Source organism: Loxodonta africana, chromosome 17, assembly GCF_030014295.1.
Source record: "Loxodonta africana isolate mLoxAfr1 chromosome 17, mLoxAfr1.hap2, whole genome shotgun sequence".
Taxonomy (NCBI): domain Eukaryota; kingdom Metazoa; phylum Chordata; class Mammalia; order Proboscidea; family Elephantidae; genus Loxodonta; species Loxodonta africana.
In genome coordinates, this window is record NC_087358.1 from 22,713,432 (window position 1) to 22,732,032 (window position 18,601).

The window sequence follows — 18,601 nt, forward strand, 5'->3', positions numbered from 1 at the left end:
GTTGCTATGAGTCGGAATCTGCTCAGTACTATAATCTCCTGTAGAACGTAGCTAGCATACTGCCTGGCATATAACATATACCCAGCTCAATTGAATTGGATGCATTTTTCCTCCATGAAAATTATATATATACACTGATATGGAAAATTGATTTAAATTAAAAAAAATCAAATGTGTAACTAATACAAGGTACTAGGTGAACATCTCATTGTTATACACAAGGTCTCATGAATCAGAGCTGGCTAGATGTCAACTAACAGCTACTGTATAAACAGACGGATGAATAGTGTCTTGCCCATGCAGTCAATTTACTTTCTATGCCGGCTTACATATTTCAAATAATGTAATGCTCTACCTTTAAGTAATTAAAACAAGTAGGATTTATTTTTTGTTGGCATAAAGTGGGGGTAATTAAAGGGGCAGCCCATATATCATTTAATCTCATATTAGAGACATAAATGTGGGTAAACAATCAAAGAAAGTAATGAGTTTTGAATAACCTCTTTTTTGTTGTTGTTGGTGGTGGATAGATGCAGATACAGTCAGCTTTTCATAGAGAGAAAAGTTATCAGGTTGGTCATGTGCAAAATTTTAAGATAAATGTTTTGTTAAATGGAAAGACGGATGTCAAGTTTCTAAAAACAAAATAATTCCACTTTATTACGGACTCTCTGCTGCAACAGCACATATAATTAAGACAAGAGCAATTTCTGTCTATTAAGTCTTCTCTGGATTTGTTTGATTATATTCTGCTTTTAAACAATCTCCAATCAATTCAGAATCTTTTTAGAGATCTTGGATTTGATTGTTTTAATTATACTCTGTTTCCTTTTCTCTAATGGTGAGGAATCTAATGGCACACACACGTGCCATAAAATTTGTAAGTGGTTATGTTTGTGAAGCAAAAAATGATCTTTCTTTCCATTCTTTTTTTTTTTGTTGTTGTTAAATACATACATTGGAACACCAGATTCAAAGTGCAAAGTTTTGACTCTGCCTATTCTTAGTGATGGGATTTTAAGCAAAGTATTTCATCTTAGGGCTTAGTCTTCTAGCTAGTCCATAAAATATATGTGTGATATTTCCTGTTCACTTTCTAGGTGAATCTGAGGATGAAATTAAATTAAATAGCGATTGTGGGAAAGCTCACACAATGCAGAAAACATTATATAATCTTAAATCAATAATTTAGCTTACTCTTTTTTGTACACTAGGCTATTAATGGCAATTTTGTTGAATTTTATAAATTGGGGGGTCCACTAAGGACCTGTTTCTAGTTACTTATGTTTCTTTCTAGACACAATTCTCCTATGCAGAATTTTTACAATGAACTTTGCTGTTCTCTGGTTAATGACTCACTTTTGTTTACCACTGTAGTAAGTTTTAATGCCAATATCAACTATAGTCAATTACTCCATTATGTTCTAGTTGACACCTACAGTTCTCAGACTTTAGCGTGGATCAAAATCATCTGGGGAGCTTGCTGAAACAGATTGCTGGTCCCACCTCCAGAGTTTCTGATTAAGCAGAGCTGATATTTTGCAGTTCTATCAAGTTACTAGGTGATATATATGCTCGTCTGGTGATCACACTTTGATAACTATTTTTCTAGCACTGCTTCACGGATTTAGCATACATTTATGAATCACCTTGCAGGTGGTTTAAATACATGTTCAAACTTCCTGGCTTTACTCTCAGAGAAAATGATCGAATTGGCCTGAGGTAGGTCTGTACATGGATTTTTTTTTTTTTTTTTTTTTTTAATATATAAGAAACAAGGGTTGAGATTCGTTGCTTTAGCAGTAGTGTTTCCCAAATTCCCACACCAAAATCATACCCAGTTGAATCAGAAACACAAGGCAAGGGGCCTAGAAGTCTGACCCATGACCTCTGCACTCTCTCATCAAATCATGGATTCAACCTAGAAACTTTCAATACTGAAAGGAAAAAAAAAAAAAAACAAAACATTTGCACAACTAATAAGAACTCTTTATCTAGATCATCCCACCTCTCTATGAGTCTTTACAATCAAACAGAAGCCTATAGATTGAAGTGCAGCCTATAGATTTTACAAAAAGGTGTAGATTCTTCCTTCTTCCCTGCACCTTATTCAGGCATAGGTTTTTACTCGTGAAATTTTTTTTTTTTTCTAGATTGTAAGTGTTCTGATGAAGAAGTAGTAGCTAAGACAACAAAACTCCAAACCAAATGTCCAGAACAATGTTTTCTACTTGGCAATTGCATGACTCTTCTTGCTGTCTCCAAGAAGACATGGAGAGGGCAATTAGGACTAAATTTAAGTCTTCTCGGGGTTTAAGAAATGCCCAGTTCAAAAACACTTTTAGCTAATTTAGCTCAAGAATTGCTAAACTTCCAGGGTCCTTTTCTTGATTGCAGATTTAAAGCTCAGGATTTTGTTAACTTCCAAAAAACAAAAACTACAAGGGACTTAGAGGCAATTCCTTAAATTATCACCAAGGATCACTTATTCCCCACTTTTCTTTTCAGCTCGCGATTTTAGAATGAGTTTATCTTTTCTCTACATATTTTTCCTGACAAAGTTTTGATCATGTGTTGCTCTCATAAAAACAATGAATACATTATTCAGCATAGGCTATTTTAAACCATTAGTATATGAGACCTAGTTAATATTTCATGAATACTTCTCAATAAAAAATATATCTTATGCATTTAAGAAGGTCTATTGAAAAAAAAAAATTAAAAAAAAAAAATTTTTTTTTATTGAGTAACAAGACAATTCAATGCACAGATAATAACAGCAGTGATGCATTTTTTGAAATAAGAATTTGTATTTTTAAGATCATTTTAGCTTCAATTATAAGTCATTTTAAGATAGATAATAATCACTGCAATGATATTCTTTAGATGCATATAATGTCTTGTTTAATCATTCATTAAATTCATATATTATAATTAGTACCATGTTGTTATGGATTGAATTGTGTCTCCAAAAATGCGTGCCAAGTTTGTTGGGCTATGATTCCCAGTATTGTGTGATTATCTACCATTTTGTCATCTGATGTAATTTTCCTATGTGTTGTAAATCCTACCTCTATGATGCTATGAGACAGGATTAGAAGCAGTTATGTTAATGAGGCAGGACTCAACCTACAAGATTATATTGTATTTTGAGTCAATCTCTTTTGAGATATAAAAGAGAGAAGCTAGCAGAGAGATGGGGACCTCATACCACAAAGAAACCAGAGCCAGGAGAACAGCTCATCCTTTGATCCCAGGGCTCCTGCACTGAGAAGCTCCTAGACCAGGGGAAGACTGATGACAAGGACCTTCCTCCAGAGCCGACAGACAGAGAAAGCCTTCTTTTGGAGCCAGCGCCCTGAATTTGGACTTCTAGCCTCCTAGACTGTGAGAGAATAAATTTCTCTTTGTAAAAACCATCCACTTGTACTGTTTCTGCTATAGCAGCTCTAGATAACTAAGACACATGGTAAAATTTTCTTTGTGTGTGTAACCATATTACTCACTATAGAATCTAGTCTTATTATCATTGGGTAAATGGAAACAAAATTTTTTATGATATGTTTTTTGGACTTTAACAATGTTGTTAAATTTAGAAAGTTTAAGGATACAGGGAAGCATAAAGTAGAAAACAATCAACCACAGTACAGAGATAATTATTTTTAAAACAATTTATTGTATTTATTTATAATTTCTATTGTGTAATATTATTAAATATGTTCAGTATCTTTTAATTTTATCTAAAATTTTAAGGTAAGAATTCTAAAACTTCTTCATAAACACCAACTTAATTATGGTAATTAGAGCTAGCATTTATTAAGTGCTTGCTATGACTGCTATTCCACGTCTTTTCATGTACTAAATTCCACATTTCTTATGCCATTTAAATTTTTGCACAACCTAAGAAGATAATAAATTGTTCCATATTTTGTGAAGAGTCAAAATCCATTGTTCCTCTTCCTTTGGAAGATTTTTTTTTTTTTTTAACTTCTTTAAAACATTCTTTCCAGTATTTTTATTAAATATTTTAAATAAAGTCTAACATATGTGTATCATTGATGATTTTCAAACCTGTGTATTTACCATGTGTCTCAAGAAATAGAATATTATTGATGCCACAGAAGCACCTTCATAACATATTCCAGATATTAGTCATTAACATGACTTCTACTACTACTGATTGGTTTTACTTGTGTTTGAGCTTTATTTAAATGGAACCATACAGATGACTTGTATTGCTCAAGTTTCCTTTTGTGTTTAAGATTTTTATGAGTAAAAACTGCAAAAGCCGGAACCAGTTTCCTTACAGCAGAAACATGTCAGAAAAAAAAACTCGAATATTTTCCACTAACAGACGGTGATCAAAAAGTGGTAAGACTGCACCACTGTAACACCTGAAAAAACAAGGCAGTCCAAGAAAGTATATATATGTTAGTTGTATTATATTTTTATATTTTGTGTCATGAATTAACTGCCTTATAAATTTAAATCTCAGTGACAAAACAAATTTAAATTGATGACTGAAAATAAGGAAGTACCATGAACTTGATCTCAGATTACATGATTTCTAATAGCTCATGCATTCAAGTTAGTAAAATATTTCACATCACTCTTGTATTTAACAGAAACATACATATATATGTTATATATATATACATAACTGAATTTAAAATTCTCATTGTGTTTGAATAAACATTAACATTTATTCTCATACATATATTGTATTTTCACAAAATTATGTTTAAGCGGGCAATTGAGAGAATTACACAATTGCAATTTGAATGTAGTGTATGGAATTAATTTCTTAAGGATCTCCAGGAATTGTTTCACATTAAGAAATGCCCACTCAGGTCCATTGCTAGATGCATCCATGCCTGGAGCCATCTCAGTATGGATGACTCTTTGCCAGCATCAGGAACTCTATCACCTGCAGGCCCTCCCTATTATTATTATGATAATAGAGGAAGAGGTGGCTCCTTAATGAAAAGACAAATACCATACTGGGAAATACATTTTCTTTCCGTATCTCAGATGTTTCTCTTGGACAGTGATTGAGTCTTGCAGTTGTAGGTCTGCCATGGGTGACCAAAAATATAAAGAACAACAATGACAACAAAACAATAAGATTATTATAACATGCTGTTACTAGAGTTGGATGTGTTAGTTAAGCTCATTATTTACCCTTGTTGTAAACATGAGTAACACTACTGTCCTCATTCCACGATTACATGCTCTGAGTTAAACTGGAAAATTAGTCTGTAATAGCATGATCTCCAAGATTAGGCTGGCTCAGTGGAGTTTATTAACATTTCAATTCTTGTCTCTTTTCTCTCTTTTTCTATCTCTCTACCCCCTTCTTCTTTTCTGTCTCTCTTGCCATTAAGTCCATTCCTACTCATAGTGACTCTACAGGACAGCAGAAATGCCCCATAGGGTTTTAAGGCAGTGATCTTTTGGAAACTAGACTGCCACATCTTTCTCCTGCAGAATGGCTGGTGGGTTTGAACTGATAATCTGTTGGGTAACATCCGAGCACTTAACCACTGCACCGCCAGGGCTCCCACTCTCTCTCATGGTGGTATACAAAGACATATTCATTTGGGAAAAATTAGTCAACCAATGTACATAAGCATAGGCTATCACTGATGTCCAATAAATAAATGCTCTGCACTTCATTTTCTCCATAAAGTTAGAACTCTACGATAAATGTCAAATATCACGATTATCACATCTGTTCACAGTAGTACAGTAATTTTGAAAGAAGTGACATTTAACATGTTTTCAGAGATACTTTTTCAAAGTCTTTTTTGTATGTATGTTTTAAAGATACATCTTCAATATTTTTGAGATTGCTTAGTTGGGCTTTGTTTAAATGTTGACGGTAAAAGTTTGTTTTGTTTTCTTGCTGTTGTTCGTAGATCATATAATATTTCTACATTCTTATTTTACATTCTTTAATATAGAATGGCTTTCGTAGGAAAAAACAATACATTAAAAGTGATAACATATTAAGTTTCCCTAATGGTAGAATATACCAAAAAAGAAAAGAAATTGCCTTTGTTTATGTAGAGTGTGTGTATTTTAATGGCATTTTAAAGAAACTATACCATGATTGAACATAGTATTAATACTGTAAAGACAATAAAGAAAGTACAATATGTCAAAACACACATACAACTTCATTTCAGTAAATAGAAACACTTATACAGGTTAAGAGGAAGATACGCACTTGATGTTTTTAAATTCTAGGATATATTTTATAACAATAAATTGAGTGCCATAATCCACCATATGCAACCAATCTTGACAGATATACACATATAGGCACAATCTACACATGTAACCAGCTGTGCTTAAAAATGGGGATCCCTGGTGGTTCATTGGTTAAGAACTGTGGCTGTTAACCAAAAGATTGGGAGACTGAATCCACCAGCTGTTCCTAGGAACCCCTATGGGGCAGTTCTACTCTGTCCTATAGGGTTGCTATGAGTTGGGATAGACTTGACCGCAATGGATCAGTCAGACGGGTGCTTACAAACCGGAGTATATTTGCAATGTAATATATATTTTTTTTAAATGCCACTTCCCATCAAATTTGATGAATAAAATCTACATAAGGCTACTGTTATTCCCATTAATGAATGACATTTTACCCAACACTATTGTTCCCGAGAAATTATGGTAACAACATGCCCTATAACACTATCTCACCTGAACTAAATGGATTTGATGTTAGCCTATTGTGTAAATATGTTCCACCCATGGTATTTCATGCTACTGTCTATCAATGTTTTGGAGTAACTCCTTGTATATTGACAACTTTTTAATTAATAAATGAATTGAACATCATAATTCACTACTGAAAATTGGAGAACTAAAATACATGTTCATTAATACACTGATTATAAAATAGCTCTAGAAAAAAATTTTAATTGCCAAATTTTGCAAAAATTGTTTCATAAACATTTGCCCCATTTAAAAAGATAGGTGTGTTTTTGGTGGCTGTTTGTTTCTTGTTTTTTCCTGAGTCTGCTTGTGTGTGTCCTATAGTCAGCTGTGTGTCATGGTGAAATCTATTCGAACTGGCATGTGTTCTAATCTCATAAAAATATTAACTTGTTAACATGTCCTTATTAAACCATGTGACTGAGAAAGCTTAACTGCTGTCTACCTCAGTGTTTTTTTTAGTTTAGTTTTGTCTTCCGTGATGAGTTGTAGGTATGAGATGATTGCTTGATACGGTGTATAAAAAGATCCTGGCTTCTAACTGGTGTTCAGTAAACGGTACTTATAATTTTCAAATTAAAAAGTTCTTACTCTAAATGTTACTCTTATATTTTTCCTTTCAATTCTGTATATAATACCAATTGTTATTAAGTTAATTCCAATTCATGGCCACCTCATGGTATCTCAGTTTAGAACTGTGCTCCATAAAGTCTTCAAAGGCTGATTTTTCTAAAGTAGATTTTAGACCTTTATATTTTTTAAGTATATATATATATATAAACATATCATTGTGGTTTAACAAATGAAAAGTAACTGCAAATCAGGATGTAAAACATTTATATTCATGTGTTATTCAACTTTTTAGAATGCAGGTGTAGAAAATAAGATTGTTTAAAATTTTTATTTTCTACTAAGTAATCTATAATGGAGGAATTTGGTGGCATAGTGGTTAAGAGCTATGGCTGCTAGCGAAAAGGTTGGCAGTTTGAATCCACCAGGTGCTCCTTGGAAACCCTACGGGGCAGTTCTATTCTGTCCTATAGTGTAGCTATGAGTCGGGGTCTACTGGATGGCAACGGGATTTTTGTTTGTTTGTTTGTTTTTTGCAACCTACCTTTTTGGCCAGAGTTCCTCCATTGCCAAAATTTTATTGTGTTTTCAGCTGCCTTTGGATATGTGTGAGGGGAAAAAAGAAGTTTTGAGGAAGCCGTAAACACAATTGCTTTTCAATAAGCATTATATTTAACAACACTGTATAAAAATTGCTATAATATTAATACAAAAGCTTAATGTTTTTATTTTGTAAAAATAAATTTTAACAAGCTGTTTCAATAAAACAAACCTCCTTAGAATACACATTTCCAGAGAAAGGAAAAAAAAAGACAGAAAAGAAAACTAATTTTTTTTAATGGTCAAATTATGCAAATATATTTAAAAATGTAATTAATCAGGCTAGTATATAATTCAAATTCATGGTTTTAATCATTAGGTGATCAAACTAATACACATTTTATCACTTGACCATAAAGATAGCTGAGGTCAAAACTGTCATCATCATGCTTGGACAATTTTACTTAAAATTTCTACAGTGAACTTGAAATAAAACGGTAATTGTTTGATTCAGAAATTGCTCATTGTAAGTTATTATGCATCTGTACATTTCATATACCTTTCTTACTGAAGAAGATCTCTCCCACAACACTAGAGCAGTAACTAAGAAAGCTAAATTATTTTTGTCACAGAATTTTTTACCTCAGAATTAATATTAAGATACCAAGCCTGACTCCATAACAAAAACAAAATTAGAATAAATAATTGAATTACTAACATATTCAAACTGCTCTATTTTGCTTTTCTATTTTTAAATCTCTTGGTGACTGTTTAGAAGCCCTGGTCGTGCACTGGTTAAGAGCTCGGCTACTAACCAAAATGTCGGCAATTTAAATACACTATTTGCAACTTGGAAACACTATGAAGCAGTTCGCTCTGTCCTAGAGGGTTGCTATGAGTTGGAATCGACTCTATGGTAATTTTTGTTTTTTTTGATGGCTATTTTTTTTTTTTTTTTTATCTTACATGGTTTTATTATGTGGTTTTGCAAACACTAATTCTATAGTGGATTCCCTGGGTGATGCAATCTGTTACGCACTGGACTACAAGCCAAAAGGTTGGCAGTTTATACACACCCAGAGGCACCTCGGAAGACAGGCCTGGCAATCTGCTTCCAAAAGATCACAACCTTGAAAACCTGATGGAGCAGTTCTACTCTGCACATATGAGGTCCCCATGAGTCGGAATCGACTCCATGGAACCTAAATAATAACAACAATTCTGTAGTACGTCTAGGCTAAGGATTCAGGGATGCATTTCAAGTCTTACAGTAACTAAGCAAAAGTGAATGTATTTTGAAAATTCTAGGACTTCTCACCTTGCCTAATGTCTGAATTATTTTACTTTACCTTTCAGTTTACAGTATTTCAAGTGCTTGAAAATACTTAACTTCAGAATTTGCTTTTATTAAACTTAGGCTTCCTAGCCTTTGTCAAATGTCTAGTCTCTTTTTCCTAGATTTTCACTTCTAACATCTTCAAAATGTGTCTGAGACCGTTTTTAAAAATTGAGAATTAAATTAAATGTGAATATCTCAGTGAGAATAGCTCAGTGAGAGAGCAAATTCCAAAGTTAAGCATTTTCAGACACTTGAAATTCACATACCATAATATTCAACCTTTTAAAATGTAAAATTAATTTGTTTTTAGTATATTTGCAACACTGTGCAACTATCACTGCTTTCTAAATCCAGACCATTTTCATCAACCCAAAAAGAAACTTGTGCTGTTTTGCGGTCACGCCATACTCCCTCCTTGCCACAGCTCCTGATAACCTCTTTTGTATTTTCTGTCTTTATGGATTTGCCTATTCTGAACATTTCATATAAATGGAATCACACAATATGTGGCCTTTTGTGTCTAGCTTCTTTCACTTAGCACAATGCTTTCATAGTTCATCCTGAGCCCATTTTACATAGTAAGATTTAGTTTTGCAATATATATATTACTGTCTTGAGTAATCTTCCAGACCATTTCTCCTTTTGGAAAGTTTTGTTTGTTGCAATCCTGCAATTTCATTCAAAGGTAAAAAGATGAATATAAGCCATGCACGTTCTAAATGAAGTGAGTTGAAGTTCTCATCCTTCGCTTTGTCCCTTTCCCCGATTCACTCGCTGTTTCCTGCGATCTGTCAAATAAAGGTGATGTCTGGCCCTTGCCTGTCACGGTTGCCTGCCATCAGCCATTATGGGCTGCATAAAAACTGCCTACAGCCCTTTTATCATGCAGCGGAAGTATGACTGTGCAGGTGAAACCTTTTTCTGTCAGGTATTTCATTGTTCTCACCCTTGAACAAAACTTACAAAGGCCCAAGAAAAACAGAAAATGCTCTTAATGTACATCTTATATTTTTAAGCAGAAAAAAAAAGATGAACTGCTCTTACTGCCTTCAGAAATGTAATAGATAAATCAGTCTGTAAATTTTATATAAACGGAAGAGTGCATCAAAGATAAATCAAACTGCCAGATAAGGGCAAAAGAGGTGCTTCAAAATCTCTGTAAAGAAGTTACAAGAAGCTGTGTCTTTTGCACGCACAGCTCATTCTCAGGGTTGTAATTTATGTTAAATGGCTTTAAATCATATAAATCAGTACTTATGACAGGTAAGAGTAGATACCCAGAAAGGAATACACACTGAAATATAATTATAGGGCCATATTGGTAACCAAGGTCAGATTCAGCTCTTAAACATTGATCACTATGGCTAAGACGATAAAACCGGGAGGACCTTGAAATACAAAATTACTGGAAGCTCAAACGAGAATTAATGGTGAAAGAATTGTGCTACTCACTTAGATTCTTTATTTGGATTAAATATAAAGGTAATAGGGAAAGATCTTACCATGACAATTGATTAATTTGAATCTGGGGGCACTGATTCTAAATTCAAACATAGTCATAAAAAAGTGACTCTGATTGCACTTGCTGAATAATTAGCTGAGTTCAAATATAGAAGAAAAAGCTGTATATAGTCGACAGATAATCCACCTATTAGAGGAAGGGTCTTGGAATTACAGAAGGAAGATAACCTAAATGAACATAAAATCCATATTCTTTGCAGAATTGTCTGTTTCAGTAGTAACTGAAAACAATGACCTTGAACAAGACGGTTCCAATTTAGCATCATCCATGTGCATAAGTGGGAAACCTTTGACTAACTAATGATGCCTGCTGGGACTTAGGTTCCTCATCTACAGAAGGGAATGGTTGATAATAGCATCTATTGGAAGATAAAAAAAAAAAAAATAGTGAATGTTAAAGAAAGGCTATGTTAAGGGCCTGGCACATTGCTAATCACATGATTGCCTCTTGGTAAAGTGTAACTATTATTAAAATGCTATCTTTTCCAAGCTGTATCTCCACATGAATTTTCCCCCACCTAAAGAATTTTTAATTCAGTTTTTTTAGTCCATTAATTAAGTTTTTCATTAGTTTATACTCCATGTTTTAAAGTTAATCATAGTAAAGGGGAGAACATAATCACTAGAATCCAGAAAGGTACAAATGTACTGGATTTCCACTCCATCAATCGTACCCATGTCCATCGTATTGATTCTAGCACTCAGAGTGATCCTTTAGGACACAGTAGAACTTGCCCACAAGGTTTCCAAGGCTGTAATTTTTACAGAAGCAGACCACCACATCTTTCTCCCACAGAGCAGCTAGTAGGTCCAACCAGCGATCTTTCAGTTAGCAGCCAAGTGCTTAACTAGTGTGGTACCAGGGCTCCTTGCTGATAAATAGCTCAATGAATCCCCTTCCTTAACATTCGTGAATCAATTATCCAGTTTATAAATTAGTTTTGACCAAACAGCTTCTCGCACATCTTTTTATATTCTTGTCCTAAAAGGATTTGGCCATTTGGTATCCTTCTAGCTTCTGTGTCAGCAGACACACTGAAGAAGAGAGATCTTAGCTTATATTGAGATGTTGGTTACACATTTAGTATGGGGAGATTGAAGAGATTGAGTACTGAAGTTGGGGATTTTCTGTGAATTGCACTTATTCTCATACGCCACCATCTCACTTGTCTGCTTCTAACACATAACCACATATTTCTGCTTTTGAAACAGTCACAGACAACCACAATGAACATCACACATAACTTTTGCTAAGGAGTAATCATCTGAAAAAGTAACCACTAACTAAATACTAGGATTATAAGTTTTTTAAATATAGTAAGCTATGTCATGACATCTAATATTACCCCAGTAAGTTAACACAGTTATAGAAATGTCACACTGAGATTTAAGAGATTTAAGAATCTGGGTAGTATTTTGTGGATTGTTATATATATCTCTCTCATTTCTTCAGATGAAAGCACCTTCTTTTTATTTTGCTTATATCTCTAATATATAAAAATTCATACAGCCTTGTATTTTCTAAAGAAATCTCTCGTATCATACCAAATACTTTAAGCAGTAATTGCTACTGGATTTGTTAGAAATAGCACATATTATTTTTGTAGAATTCTTAGAATGATTTTCATTTTCTTAAAATAGTATTTTATTTTGTGTTGTCATATTCTCTCAATGACCAGGGCTAGAGGTCTCAAAGTTATCTCTCTTACATTTAACATCACCTTAGAAAAATAACCAAAATTTTTACGGGATATTTCTTTTTTCTCATCCTTCCGCTCCATTCCATTATCCCATTCCGAATTTCAAAATTCCTTGCCTAGATGTGGTCTAATTGTTCACCCAAAGTCCAGTCTCATTTATATCCTCTTCATACTTCAGATTAAACCGTTACTTTTTTCACAACTGTTTGGTGAGTACTAAAGACCAAAGTCCTTAAATTTACTTACAACGCCAATAGCAATATGATATGCTACCACCGCCTTTCTATTCTTATTTCCTATTTTATCCTCAGACCTGTCTTAGGCTTCAGACAGATACCAATTTGCCGTTCTGTGATATACTACTTTCTGTAATTTGTATCTTTTCTAAGACTCTTCCTTTCCTTCTTTCTTGAACTATACAAAACCTATTATCTTCTATAGTGGAACTCAAATCTCTTTATGAAGCTACTGTCTAGCTCTTCATCCAAAGGAACAATTCTATCTTTTATAAAAATATGCATATATTATTTGTACATTTAGTACAATAATTATTTATTCTGCCTTCTATTAAATTAGGTACTGGCTTTTCCATTTGATTGGAGGCATCATGAAGATAAGGATTGTATTTTAACTGCCCTCTTCTCCTGCTACATCTCCATTCATGATAACAAACACATCTTTACCTTAACATAGTTTCATTATCAACAGATTGAGTATATCTGTTGCAATTTCATTATGTAATTTTTTGCCATTTAATACATTAGAAATTTAATAACAGCTCTCAAGTACATTTAAAAAATTTTTGAAGTCTTTGTAATAGAATGGATTTCTAAAATATGATTCAATATTTAAATAATATCTGCTGACTGCCAGAATTATGCTGAATATTAAGACTGACTACATTCCAAAACTTGGGTATGAATATTATAAATTATAACTCTGATGACTTGCAAGAATATAAAAAGCTTCTAAGAAAATTATTTTTTTCTTTAATTTATTTAAACTCTTAAACAGTTAACTTTTAGAAGAAATAGAAATGTTCATTTATATCTTCAAAACAAGTTTAAAATGTGGGTAATTATTTCCATAGTTAATGTTTCTATATTAAAACGTAATTGCTTATATAAATAAGTGTCACAAAACTAAAATGCCATTTGTAGCATCCTCTATCAATGGCATAGATTGTAATCAAAGGTGACGCAGTCGAATCTATTTATACCATTAGTAAAGAACGTTACAAAATACTTTTGCTTTGTAAATAACATACATAAATATGCATGTAAACACACACACTCTCTCACATATATGGTGAAATATTTAAGGCTTTATGTAGATTTTTATTTAAAAGCCTTAAAAAAAGAATAGAAAATTCCTATATTACAAGTACCGAATATTTTCATCTGTAAATTGGCTCACAGGAAGATATAAAACTGGATTAAATCTCATGTTATATATTCCCTTTTTCATGTAATTAACCTCTTGATTGCATAACCATACTATCTTTCTCATATCAGAATATTTTAAAAAGATGAGTGGTAAAATTGTATATTTTAGAATAATTTATACAGAAAAATAAAACATAGCTAAATGAATGTAAATAGTGATTTGCAAACATGGAATCTGAGTCACTTGGATTTTATGACTCATTCAAAACCATCTCTAGAGATTAGGAAAACTAATTGGCCAACTCACAGATTTAATACCTATTCCTGAAAAATACTTAGTTTTAATTGTCTAAGGATCCACAGAAACTAAAAAAAAAAAAAAAAGGTAATCGTAAAAATCACTAGACAGACTATTCTTAGAATTAAAATAGTAAATATTGATTTTCCTTGATATTTAATTTGATTTACTAATTATGAATATTGTTCAATTGAATCAATTTATTATTAGCAATCACAGAATAAAAATAATACCATTTCAGTAAAATCTCATTAATTTTGATTATTTTTAGAATTTATCATTCTTTGTTGTACGTTGTAATGATGTATGCCTATCCTAATTATACAAAAACATGCTATAAAAAATAAGTGATTCTTTTATACATCACTTATGGCTCATGTATTAATTTAAAACCTTTTGAAATCACTTAATGTTTATACATCCTGGGATGATTTTAATTAGACAGTTATTATTGACTTAATAATAGATACCATTGATTGAGTACCTACAATATATCACATTATCTGTAATCTTTACAACACTGCTGCAAATTATGTCTTACTATTTTTTCAAAGAAGAGAGATATGAAGTTCTGCAAAGGTATCCGAGATCATACAGCTAGTTACATGCCTGGTATAACAGCTAGTTACATGCCTGGTATAGGCTGCTGATTTTGGCCGGCTGATTTCAAAGCTGGGTGAATAACAGAAGTGAGAAAGAAATCCTTTATAGTCTAGGCCCGTGGCTTCCCAAACTGACAGAGCCTCAGATTCCCAAAGAAGTCATATAAGAACTCTGGCTTAGCGGACTTTCCCCGAGCACATTGAATTAAATGGTCAATGACCAATGACTCTGGATTTTTATATTTTCTAAGTGGTTTTGATAATTATTGAGATTTGAAAATTAGGACAAAGATGGTAGGTAAGCACAGTACAAAAAACGCTAGGTAAGCAGGAAGGGCTAGCTTTCATTCTTGTTTTGCCATTAATTTTTTTTTTTTTTAGGTAAGCCATATAATACTCAATGAATTACTATGTGATAGATATCCACTGCTTTCCTCCCTTCATTTGTATCTTGGTATGAATAACCATTGTTACTGTTGGCAGGATGCTGCCAGTGCCCACCAACGAGGCCAGAAAATTAATCAAAATAATAAACGTTTCTAAATCATTGAAAAATCATAAATCACAGCTGCCCTTTGTACTAGTGCCTCAAAAATTGATGACCTCACCTACTGTTCCTCAATCTGGATTGTGTCTATGTTATCATTTCCCAGCAATAATCTTTATTACACTCTTTGGTACATTATAGGACCATGTGACCTTTCCTCAAAATGTCAGACATACACCTCAGTGACACAGTCCTTTCTCCCTAGTACTCAGGCATAAGTCCCTGTGAGTCGGGTCACAAGGTGATCTCAATGATAGATGCTCTTAGGTACTCAAGCTGTCCTTTTCCTTGAGAATTATTATCAGGTCATACTAAATACCATAACTACCCATTGTGTGGGAATAAGTTATTTCCCAGGAATTGACTTGGCATCTTCTTTAACTAGATAGATGTCCAAAAGACCTTCTCAATCAGTCTTAAAAGAATGGCTAAGAATGACACAATAGCACAATATGTAATAATCACAACGTAAGGTAAGTTTCAAAGTTATTAACTGTCTATAAGCATACATACTACACACACATACACACACACGGAGTTCATAACCTACCCTGCATTGTATTGTCAACTATTATGTGTATGTATATATATACGGCACTGGGTTTGTTGGTATATATATGTATATATATATATGAAAAAAAAAAAACCTGTTGCCATCAAGTCAATTCTGACTCACAGCGACCCTGTAAGACAGAGTAGAACTGTCCCATAGGGTTTCCAAGATGAAGCTGATGGATTTGAACTGCTGACCTTTTGGGTAGCAACCAAGCTCCTCTTAACCACTGTGCCACCAGGGCTATATATATATAACAAAATATATATATAAAGAGATATATGTATAAATATCGCTAATAGTTAACAGTTATATGTGTGTGTGTCTGTGTGTGTGTAGCATTTATAGAATATTTGAATATTAAATACAATGATCATTTCACATTTATGAACCCATTCATTCCCCACAAAAAAAAGGATGAAACGGTTACAAATTATCCCCATTTTATGAATGAGGTAATTAAGACACAAAAGATAAGTAATTTGCCAAAGGTATAAAATGACTAATACATGGCAGATGTGAGATAAGAGTCCAGTCAGTTTGGCTACAGAGTTAACAATTTTTATGTTGGAGATATTGAAAATGCTTGTCTCTTTCTACCTTTTCTCTCACTAACATATCCATGTGTGCGTAGCTATTTCATGTAAATATGACTGAATAATTCTAAACTCACAAGGGAAGGGACATGATTATCCAAATTGTTTCAATATATTAGCCCAAGTCTTCCTTTTCACTTTGTAAGTTTTCCTAGAAAAGGTCACATTAAGTAGAGATCTCAATCAATTTATCAATCAATCTTGTGTGTTCATACTATAACTCCTCAGTATTTGGTACTCTATTTGTTCGCTTGTTTGGTAATGAAAGGAAAAAAAAAACAAAAAGTTAAAACTTTACTGGTTATCTGAAACAGCTTTTCATTTATCTAGAAGAAGACAGTTTACATAGATTAAAGATAGAGAACAATAAAGTTCTAAACTGTGTTTTGTGATACACTAAGATTAAAGGGCAGGGAGGTTAGTTTTGAGCTGGAAGCTTCATAGAGGAGGTATGACTTGAGCTCAATATTTAAAGACAGGAGGGATTTGAAATTCAGAGAAATTGGATGAAACTTTCCAGGATGGAGGATAAAAGATAGATTATTATAGATATGAAGTTTTTTTTTTTTTAATCTATGAAAATGTATGTGGAAACAGACAGAATAGATCTGGTGCCAATTTCTCGACAATGTTCAGTAATGTAGAGTGATTCTCCTCCAAGGATTATGGTTACTCGTTCAGGAAATATTGCCCAGTGATAGCATTTGTACAGAGTCCTGAATAGGGTATGGTTTTTGCTGCTGCTAAAAGATTCGACTTTTGCCTCCTATTCTAATGTTAAAAAATTTTTTTAAGATAGAAATTACATTTTTTTTTTTAATTTTCAAGCATTATACAGTCTACAAATGGACACAGTAGCTTGGATGAAAGGGAGATGCCAAAGTACAAACAAATTCAACCGCTCTCTACATAATTACAAAGAAAGAGTTTGGGAATAAGAAAATAGTGTATACAGATATAAATGCGGCATTTTCAACTCTCTGGACTCAAGACTTGAAATACTTTTTAATGACAAGAGTACTTATAACCTGCTCTTACGGAATTTTTTCTCCTAGCGGATTCTAATTATTACTCTTAACTATTTAACTGTGAGAGTCCAGGGGCCTACATAATTTTAGCTGCAATTCTAAGGACAAAAAAAAAAAAAAAAAAAAAAACGAAACAAATTTCTAGCTTCAGTTCTCTAATTGCACACAGGTCATGCTTGAGAGTAATTGAAATTTCTCACTCATCATCTAAATAAGTAACATGATAGAAACACATTCTTCTTACTAAATTTTGGACCAAAATGCCTGTCCCAAATACATTGTAGAGGAAAAAAAAAAAAGAGTCAGAGTAATGAAGATGCAGTCTAATGGAATAATTAAGGATTATTTCATTAGTCAACTGTTAATAATCTTGAGTGTATAAATATGATATTTATATAACTACCAAGCTTCATTTTTAAAAACATAACAAAGCATCCCACTTTTACATAAAGATCTAATATTATATCAGTAATAAATATTGTCATGGCTGCTTATTTTTATTATTTAGACTTCAGATTTCCAAATTACAATGTAAATAGAAAATATTTACATGAAGCTCTATAAGGACATTTTATATTAACAGGAAAAAGCACACATAACTGTAGCGTTCATTCATGCCCAGGCACAAATGGGACAGGCTGATCATAAACATGAAGGAAATTTACAGAAATAGTAGCAAAAAGCAAACAAACAATGCTTCTCATTTAATAGAAAGTCTTATTCATTTAAAATTAAGTAAATATAAAAATAACTTATGTCCAAAGAATAAATCATACTTAATATATTAAATATTGATCCAGCGAATAACAAAATCTTATTTTGGAAAGGCATAGATGATATCTTCTCTTTATCCAAATAATTCCCAAAACAAATTTTCATTGTGTGCAGCCATTGAGCTAGCTCCTGGGGATAGAAGCACAAGAAGGTGCCATCATATTCTTAGGGGGCTTACAGCATGTTATGGTAAATAATGAGAATTATCAAATAATAAGAAAATATGATAATAGAGATGTACATAAGATTTGATGAAAATACTAAAAGGAGGTACTATTCAAATTTCTTGGCAGTGGGTCTGGATGGTGAGATGGGAAGGAGATGGTAGATGGTGGTTAGGGAAGCACCTTACAGAACTGATGACTGAGTTGAGTATAAAAGGACTCATAGATGACATTTCATGATATCTATGTACTATAAGA